Genomic DNA, 9,453 nt, shown 5'->3' with positions numbered 1-9,453 from the left:
TGTGTGTGTGTGTGTGTGTGTGTGTGTGTGTGTGTGTGTGTGTGTGTATTATATATATGTGCTGGTGTGGGGTGGAGTGAGTGTCTGGCGATCAGTGTACAAGGAAGCAAACCTGTTGTGGCAGGTATAGCAGCAGAAGGACTCCTAGTGTGTGTAGACACCAGGAGAGACCCCGAGGTCACAGAAGCAATGTCATGAAATGTAACGATGCATCAAGGGTGTACCTTGGTGGGCCCACAAGTGCTCTGAGGAATTACGCCACGAAACAGATCTGGTATCTTATTGGGGAAAGAGAGAGGAGTGAGGACCCGGAGAAGAGTAGAAGCAGAGAGCAAGCCATGATTATGGGGTTGGGGGCAGAGGGGGAGAGAAAGGGGTGCCTAGAACAGAGACAGCTGGAACAGACGGCAGACGAGCTGGGCGTGGCGGGTGGGCGTGGCGGGTGATCCTTTTGTCGGGCTGCACGCACCTATTGTACCTGGAGGTGGCGGCAGAGGACAATGTAGTTGCCAGGTCCCTGCGGTCAGGCCAGAGGACTCGTCTGCTAACAGACCTTTGCTTACTGAGAGTGGAGCCATGGCCTGAACCGGACAGATGGTGCCTAGCACATTTATCCGCTTTACAGTGCTGTCAAAATACCAGAGGTAACTCACCCACGGAAGAGGGAAACCAGGGGCCTGGAAAAAGAGAAGGCATGAGTAGCTGAGGTCAGTTCTCAGGACCCACGGAAAAATTCAAGGCACGCTGGTGTATATTTGAAAGCTCAGCTCTGCAGAGGCAAAGACACAAGGGTCCCCGGGATTCACGAGCAGCCAGCCTAGCCCAATGATGGGCTCTCTCTGCAGTGAGAGACCCTGACTCAAAAAGCAAGGTGAGTAGTGCAGCTTGCGGAGATAACGAGGCCACCAGAGCTGTCCTGAGGTTGAAAGACAGGGCTTTGTTTTAGGACTGAAATGTCAGGCTGGCTCCAAGTAAAGGGAGAGCAGCCCCGCCAGACGGAAGTTTGAGTTTTACCGGGTGATTTAGTTGGGTGAGAGAGGGGTGGGGAGCACTAAGAGAAAAGGAACTGCTACAATAAAAAACAAGTCTTTTGTTGAAAGCAACCGTTACAGGCAAAATCTTTTTGAACTTTTTATTGGTTCTTCATGAATTTCACATCATGCACCCCAATCCACTCATCTCCCTCTCCCCTAATACCCACCCTCCACCATTGCAACCTCCTTCCCCACAGAGAAAAAAAAATCTCATTGTGGAAGCTGTAGAGTGTGACAGTGAATCCCACAGTACATAACCTTTTGCCCACACTTCTTTGCTCACAAACGTTGATGGCAATGACTCCTCGGTCTAGGAAGGGTCCTCTGTCTTTGCCAGTCTCTCAATACTGGAACTCCTCTTGGATATCCTGTTGTTGCCCTGTATCATGGAGATCCTATAGTTTTGCATCTGTAGAACCAGCCCCTTCAAGCACTCCAGCAGTTCATAGATGGGATGGGTGTTGGGGTGGGCCAACTCAAAGCCCTGGATCTGAGCCTGGCAGATATCCGAGCTGGTCAGCCCGTCATCACCTCTCCCACTCTCACGCCCTCAGGGGGGCCTACCCACAACCCTCACATCCAGGACCAGACCAGACCAGGAAGGTCCGCCTGGCCTTTGATGGTAACAGGGCTGCTGCTGCAGGGCCACAGAACCAGAGGTGGCCCCTGGTGGCAGCACACACAGGACCCCACCATGGTCCCAGATGGTATCACCCTGTACTCACATCAGGTTCCTCACTGCCCTCGAGTCTCCAGATCTGCCTATTCGTGCTTGTGCCCACATCCTTGTTTCTTTCTCTTGCATTTCTCCACCACTCACTTGCTCCTCTTAGTGGAACCCCGGGTTTCTGAGTGTCTGGGTTGGACTCAGGAGGGGTCTGGGGTCATCTCACTAGTGCATTATGAGGTGGGACAGGGGCCATCTCGAGCACGGTCTGTGCACCAGGCTGGTGGCCATCTCAGACTAGCTCCTGTCCAGGCCTTATGGCACCAGACTGGTGTTGGTCACAGGCTTGCTCGCTCTTCTAAAAGGGAATATTAGGTTGCTAAACATTCAAATGAGTTCAGGTAAGAAGAGGAGGCTTAGACACAGCCTCTTCTTTTCCCTGCCACTACACACACATAACACAGCAGCCACACCTGCAATGCCTCTAGAAACAGGGTATTTTTTTTTTAATCTAGAGCTGACAAGCAGTGGGCACTAAGACAAAGTCAAGGAAAGCATCCTAATTTAGAGAACATGGAGCCTTTGAAGAGGGCACCTATAGACTATAGAGCCCAGAGAGCTTAAGAAAGAATCGGCATGTTGGGGGAGGGGTCATCTACACATTGTCGGAGGGTGCTAGGTGAGAGGTTTAAGGTTAGGAAGTCAGTCACCAGAGCTTGGCCAAAAAAAAAAAAAAATGGGGGCTCGCTCCCACATCCATGGGAGGAGAGAGAAGGTGGGCTGTGAGAAAGTGTGAGTGCCAGGTAAGAGCAGAGTGGCCCCGAGAGTGGCAGGGTCGGGTGACAGAATTGTGTATGTGTTAGAGATGACAGGGTGTGTTGTTGAAAACAAAGAGGGCATTGATTTTATTATTAAAAGCCTATAATTATTATGGTGGCTTTATTTTAACCCACTAGCAAACAATAAAAGACCAGACACCTGACAGATTTAGATAAGCCTTACTACCTGGGGCGGGGCAGATATTAACCGCCTCGCCTACCCCGTCACCCCTCAACCACACATCCGATGACATCTGCCTCAACCGTTCCATCTGTAACCCCAGAGATACTTCCTTACACTTTTCATCTGGGCTGCTTCTGTCCAGCACGGTCCATCTGGCCGTGCCATTCTCTCTGCGCTGACCCATGGTGGTCCTGATTCCTTCCTCTCTTCTGCTCTTACCATAATCCTCAACTTTCTCCATGTGCATGAACCTTGGCCATGCTTACCTAACTTCTGCCTTGCCCAGTGTGTAGGCAGCTTTATTTAGCAATAACGTTATTTAGCGATAACGCTGGAGGCAGGGTTACACGGTATCTTTTTGGTGTGTGTGAGGGACTGCTCCTAACAGTAGGAATATCAGGGAGCAAGCAATTAACATGTGAATACAAAGCACCAGGCCATGCCAGAACAAGGGTTCTGGATCAGGAGAACTGCAGCACTGACAAGGAAAGGGTCCTGGCCAGAGGACAGGAGCCATTGACTGCTGGAAAGATCGGGGTACCATAAGGAGGACTCAGGATGCAGAGGCCTGCATAAAAGGTGATAATAGGACTTAGTCCTGGTCGATGTTTAGGGAAGATGGGGTGTTGTGAGGGGTGATGAAGCACTGAGGGATCCTTTAGATATAGGAAGGGGGGTAAGAGCGGGCGTAGAGGTGTCCCGCCCTGTGGGGTTATCGAGTGAGTGGAAGGTGGACGTGTTGGTTGTGATGCTGGCTGAACCCGAGAGAGGACAGGGTGTCTGACTGTGGGCAGTGACAGTTTTTGCATGAGATCTCAGCCTGATAGGGGAGTAGGACAGGGCTAGCACAAGAAGAGGGTGAGTGAGGAGAACGTTAATCACACCTGGTAAATGAGCTGTGATCTGGGAACACAGGGTTGGCTGTCAACACGCACTCCGAGACCTGTGAGGGACAGGTTTTATCAAAGTCCACAGGGCTCTGTATCTAAAACAGATGAAGCAGGCTTACCTGCCTTCTGGCCTGTTACCTTAGGCTCCTCCATTGGGGGGAGGAGCATTGTGGGGGCCAAATCCTAGAGCACTATCAGTCTTCAGCCACCAGGCCCAGAAGACTCATCAAAGCATCCTGTGAGAGGTTTGGGAAAGGGGCTGATGCCACCAACCGAAGGTCCATGGTGCTCAGGGGGGACAGGGCAGTTGGTGGTCAAATCGGACGGAAAGTTGGGGAGTAACAGTAACCTGGGGACAACCATGAATACACTCCATCCAATCCAGGGCACTTGTGTGGTGCTTAAGGAAAGAATACCCACAGAGCCGTGCTGAAGCTGAAAGGTGGAGCTTCAGTTTAGGCACTGTCTCACTGTTTCTATTGCTATGAACAGACACCACAAACAAGGCAATTTTTATATAGGGAAACATTTAGTTGGGGCTGCCTTACAGTTTCAGAGGTTTGTTTCACTGTCTTCATGGTGGAAAGAAAGGCAGCTTCCAGGTAGACACGATGCTGGAGAAGGAGCTGAGATCCACGTCTTGATCCACAACCAGCAAGGAGGAGACTGTGTTCCACACTGGGTGAGGCTTGAGCACATACGAGACCTCAAGGCTCTGCCTCCACAGTGATACCCTTCCTCTAACAAGGCCTGATAGTGCCATGGCCACACACTCAAACACGTGCATCTCTGGGGGCCATACCTATTCAAACCACCACAGGCACTTACTGCCAGCCTGCCTCTAAATTGAGAGACAGCAGCCCCCAACAAAAGGATGTTTGAAGTTTTATGAGGTGATTTCAGTTGGGCAGGAGAGTGCTGGAGAAGAAAGTCTGCAAGCAGAAACAACTGTGGGCAGGGACTCTCATTATAGGGGGACTTTGCTGGTTAAGATGGCAGGAGGTTGTGGTCCAGATGCCCCACAGAGAGAAGGGTCAGAACTTCTGAGAGGAGCAGAACATTCACCTTCCATTTCCCCAAGGGGGCTGCTTCCAATGTGGGTCCTCCATCTTGGACCAGCCTAAGAAATAGTGGCTGAGGAAGATAACTGAGACTGACCTCTGGCCTCTATGTGTGTTTGCACATGCATCAGCATAGGCAAACATCGAGCACACACACACACACACACACACACACACACACACACCACTGCAGGGTTGGGGGCAGCAGGGAGAGGAATGTTTTGTTTTGCTTCACGGTTTCATAATTTTTCAACCCATCACACATTGGTTCTGTTGCTTTGGGGTCTGTGTGAACTATAACAAAGCCGCTCCCCTCCTAGGAGCCAGGAAGCAAAAGGATGACAGCAGAAGACACCAAAGCCCCATGATCCCTTAGAGGCATGATCCCAGTGACCTCAGACCCCACCAGACCCACCTCTTACTACCTTCCCAAGAGCACTGCACAGTGTCAAGCTTCTAACACGTGGGGTTTCTGGGGGAAGTCCTGATCCCTGCTGTAGCATCTGACTTCCTCAGGAGTCACACAAACAATAGTTCATCACTTTTAATTAAAAGTAGGACACAGGCTTTTGCAATGGAAAGGGAGTCACAGCAAAAAGAACATGAGGCACCTGGCGCCAGAATCTTGCTCCTGCTCTGCTCCTTTTCTGTTTACATTGTTCAGGATCCCAGCCAGGGAAGAAATAGGACCATCCAGTGTGGACAGGTCTTCCATCTCCATGACGACAATAAAGATAACACGCACTGACATACCCAAAGGCCTGTGTCCAAGTGATTAGATTGCTAAACATTTAATTGTAGTCATCACAATAACCGTCTGTTCTGAGAATCTACCTCTTCTTTTTGTCTTTTTATCAGTTCAGGCTGGTTTTGAAATCACTACAGAGCAGAGAATGATCTTGAATCCTGGTCCTCTGCCACCTTCTCAGATCACAGGTTCTGCTATTGGGCTCAAGGTAGAAGCCAAGAAAGCTCACTTCAGAGATGGAAACTTAAAAATGAAAGCTTTATTTTCTGCATGAGTAGGGAGGAAGCCAGTTTGGAATCTGAACATGTCCCCTAAGGGAGATTGTACAACATTTTTGAAGAATGGGAACACAAAGCAAGGGGGAGCAGGATGGGCTATGGTATTGACCAATTATATTCTGATATGAGAGATTGAGCAAGAAAGTAAACGTGGGTAAGGGGTCTTTCCAGGTCACCTGGTTTCAGGACCCTCGACTCAGCTCTTTGCAGTCAAGTCCTCTTTTGGATATTGATCCAGAGTTTTAGGATGATAAGGGAACAAAGGAGTGGCAAGCTTTAAGTCAAGACAGGCAGCACATTTACAACCTGCGTACCTTAGTTTAGATAACAGATAAGGCAATTTCCATCTTTACTGGTTAACAGACAAATATGAAATACCTGAAGAAGCAGGAGAGGAGTTGAGTTTCGGGGCCTGGGAATATGAACTCAGTTTTGGCCCTGCCAGCAAGGTGGAACTTGTTCCCGAGATGGCTGGACTCAGGAAGCTGTGTCCCAACACTGCACATCTAATTTAGGAGTTATGGGATGAAACACGGTGCCTTTTGTGTGGTAGACGGGCATTCTCCCAACTGGGTCACATTCCTTAGCCTCTCTCCCCCAATCCCTCCTCCCCTTTTTGCTTCCTCTTACAAACTATCTGGCAGAAATGAAAACATCTGTGTATCTCAATCTCACTATCAAACTATTGAAAAAAAATGAACCCCAAATAAATGGGAACTTCTCCCAGGAATCTGTGCTGGGAGAAGGGGAAAGCGCCGGTGATAGGGGTAACGTGTCTTTGGAGTGAGCTTTTGAACAGTTCTAACAATTTGTCAGACCAGTTTGCAGGCTGAGACTGAAGTCCAGACAGTGATGAGTCACTCTTGGGTGAGACCACACCTTGACCTTAAGCTTGATCTCAATTCAGGCCCCAGACGGTGGCCGTGAAAAGGATCTTTCCAATGTGAGGGCACTTTCATTGTTCTCTTAGTTCTTTGTACTATTAATTTGGCTTTTTCCATTGGCTTCTTGAGGATGGGTGACAAAACTTGCTTTTGGGGGTACAGATAGAAACCCTAAATTCAGTAAACCCCCCATGCTGTTTGTCCTTTTTTTTCTATATAGAATAAAAGTCTAGTTAGTATAAAAAATACCTGAGCCAGGAAGAGAAATGATTTTACCATGATGAAGTCAATGAGGTGAACTTTCACGATCCTTTGAAAGCATTTTAGATTGTCATGATTTATACAAAGGGTGACACAGGCTCCATGTTAGGGTCCTTTGTGAGACCCCACATAGTCAAGACAACTTCACGCTTTGGTACATTTGCCAGTTGAGACCACCATGGTCATCATTGTTCAACCCACAACTTCCCCCTCATGTTGGCCTCACAATGTCAGCCCCACTCACAGGCTTTGGAGGTGCTCTTTTCTTGCTCTCACCTGTCCTGCCACTGCCTCTCCCTACTCTTTACTTCTGCCTGACAGGCAGGTCTACAGCACTTTGTTGTCTGTCCTCTGTGGGGGTGGTGTGCAGCTAATGGAACTCAAGGCCAAGAACATGGAGTCAAGCACTCCGCCACGGTGCTACAGCCTCAGCCCTAGAACTTTCCCTTCATAAATATTTTCACAAAAGAAACAGACACAAGTTAAACAAACGCACAACAGTTATGGAGACCCCGGAAGTTCTAACAGTCACAATTATGGAGGGCTTTATGTTTTCTACTTACCCTGAACTCCATGCAACTGTCTCTCGACCTCAGCTCATCCAGGGAGTCGATGAGTCTCTCCCTGCGCTGTAATCCCTCTTCCCTGGTAGAATGTTCTGGCTGACCCTTGCTTTGTTTCTACCTAAGGAGAATAATGAGATCTGAGCTCTAGATTGTCAGCTGTGAGATTATTTGTATTATAGTCTAGAAATGGTCAGCCGTCTTTTCCACAATGGTTACAGAGAACTGTTACATCTCCTTGTCTAGGAAGATGCTTAAATTAGTAGAATTGCATCTGATGAGAATAATTAGACATGCAGGCTCAAATCCAGGAAAATAAATAAGCCAGAATTTACACATTCCTCAGAGACAATGCCCCTATGTTCTTGCTTGTCTGTTTCATTGACTCTTCGTTCCGTTCCTTCTAACTCAAGAGTGGGTCTTCTTTGTCACTAATTTGTCATACCTTGTGTCAGTCAGGAACATCATTAAGAAAAGGTGACATAAAGTCATGGATTTTCTGGCATAGGGGCCTGCAGTAGAACTGCCCATTCTATAGCCCAGCTGTCTGCTACTGAGGAAACTGCTTCCCCTGGAAGGCTAACAAGAATGGAAGAAACTTCACCACCACTGAAATATGCATCCAACACTCCTCTCCACCTGGCTGAAAGGAGAAAGGAGCCTTGTCCCCAGATAGCCAGTTTGTTCCCTCTTAAGCAAATACCTGCATGTTATTGTAAAGATAATTATATGCTACTAGGTAGGAAACCAATTTTGCCAGAGAGCAGAATATGCTGAAGGTGACACATGCTTATAACCCTAGCACCTGGGAGCTTAAGGCAAGAAGATAACTTTGAGGATAAGGACAATCTGGACTACATAGAGAGACCCTGCCTCAACACAAACAAAAAAGGCAAGGTATCTTCTCTACTGTAATCAAGACCAAACATGTCTTGGGATCGCAACAGAATTGGCTTAAAGGGTAGCTTCTGCACTATACACTTTCTGGTCCAAGTTTTTAGCTTCTATACATATGATTCTAGTTATAATTAAGAACAAAACTAGAGATTCCTATTTACCCAGACTTAGAAGAGGTGAGACTAGTCTCAAAATGAGAGCCGTGATCCAAAGAAACAGGAGAACATGGGAAAGCTGTTTGTTGGTGGTCTGAGATCCTCAACTACAGGTGCTAGTTTAAGAGAACATTGCGAGAATGTGTACTTACAGGCTATGGAGTAATGACAGACCCCACCCACCCCTGAACAAAAATGTTCTCGGGGCTTCAGATTTGCAACTTACTCTTGTGTTGAAAGATGGATGCAGCAATGTGTGCTGGGCCACAGAAAGTTGAGGGGCATGAGGTGAAACCAAAGAGAGTTGTTTCTGGAGAGGAGTCTGTAAAGCTGCCACTAGGAGTGAGAAAAGTGTGTGATATTAAAGAAGATACAGAACATAATAGGGAGACTACTTTAAAAAGTATGACTAAAACCACAGATATTGGCAAGACAAACAGTGTGGGGAAAAAGGGAGGACTTGCTTCTGTAACTTTTGATGATCAGGACAGTTGATAAGATTGTTCTTCAGAAAAATCACACCATCAATGGGCATAATTGAGTAGTGAATAAGAACTTTCTAAACAACAGGTGCAGCCTGCTGGATCACAGAGAGGCCACAGAGGTAGATCTGCTGACCTTATGGGTTGTGAAGGCAGCTTTGGAAGTGCTGGAGGTAATTTTTGCCATAGCATAAATGTAGTGGAAAGGAGGCTGTGGTGGTAGAGGTGAAGGCAGCAGAGGTGGTTATGGGGCACTGAGAGCGGATATAATGGATTTCGAGGTGATGGTGACAACTATGGCGGTCGTCCCAATTATAGTTCTAGAGGAAGTTATGGTAGCTGTCTGGGTTACAGTTTCTTGAGCATCTAGAGCTCAAAGATGACATCCCACAGTGATACACTTCAAACAGGGCCTCACCTCCTAATACTACAACTTCTTATGGGCCTATGGGGGTCATTTTTATTCAAATCACCACATTCCACTCAATGATCTCTATCATGATGCAAAATGCATTCAGTCCAACTTCAACA

The 9,453-nt window shown here is 47.7% G+C and overlaps 1 non-coding gene across 1 annotated transcript; it reads right to left on the bottom strand.

Moving 5' to 3' along the window:
* Nucleotides 1-2,068: 2,068 nt before the first annotated feature.
* Nucleotides 2,069-2,196, bottom strand: LOC129683491 (small nucleolar RNA SNORA17). Its single transcript, XR_008721167.1, has one exon. It is a non-coding gene; the product is annotated as a small nucleolar RNA SNORA17 (small nucleolar RNA).
* Between the last annotated feature and the right edge of the window lie 7,257 nt (nt 2,197-9,453).

Source organism: Psammomys obesus, unplaced genomic scaffold, assembly GCF_907164565.1.
Source record: "Psammomys obesus unplaced genomic scaffold, mPsaObe1.curated_primary_1811, whole genome shotgun sequence".
Classification (NCBI taxonomy): domain Eukaryota; kingdom Metazoa; phylum Chordata; class Mammalia; order Rodentia; family Muridae; genus Psammomys; species Psammomys obesus.
Note: the sequence above shows the minus strand (reverse complement) of the source record. Positions and strands in the feature narration are given on the sequence as shown.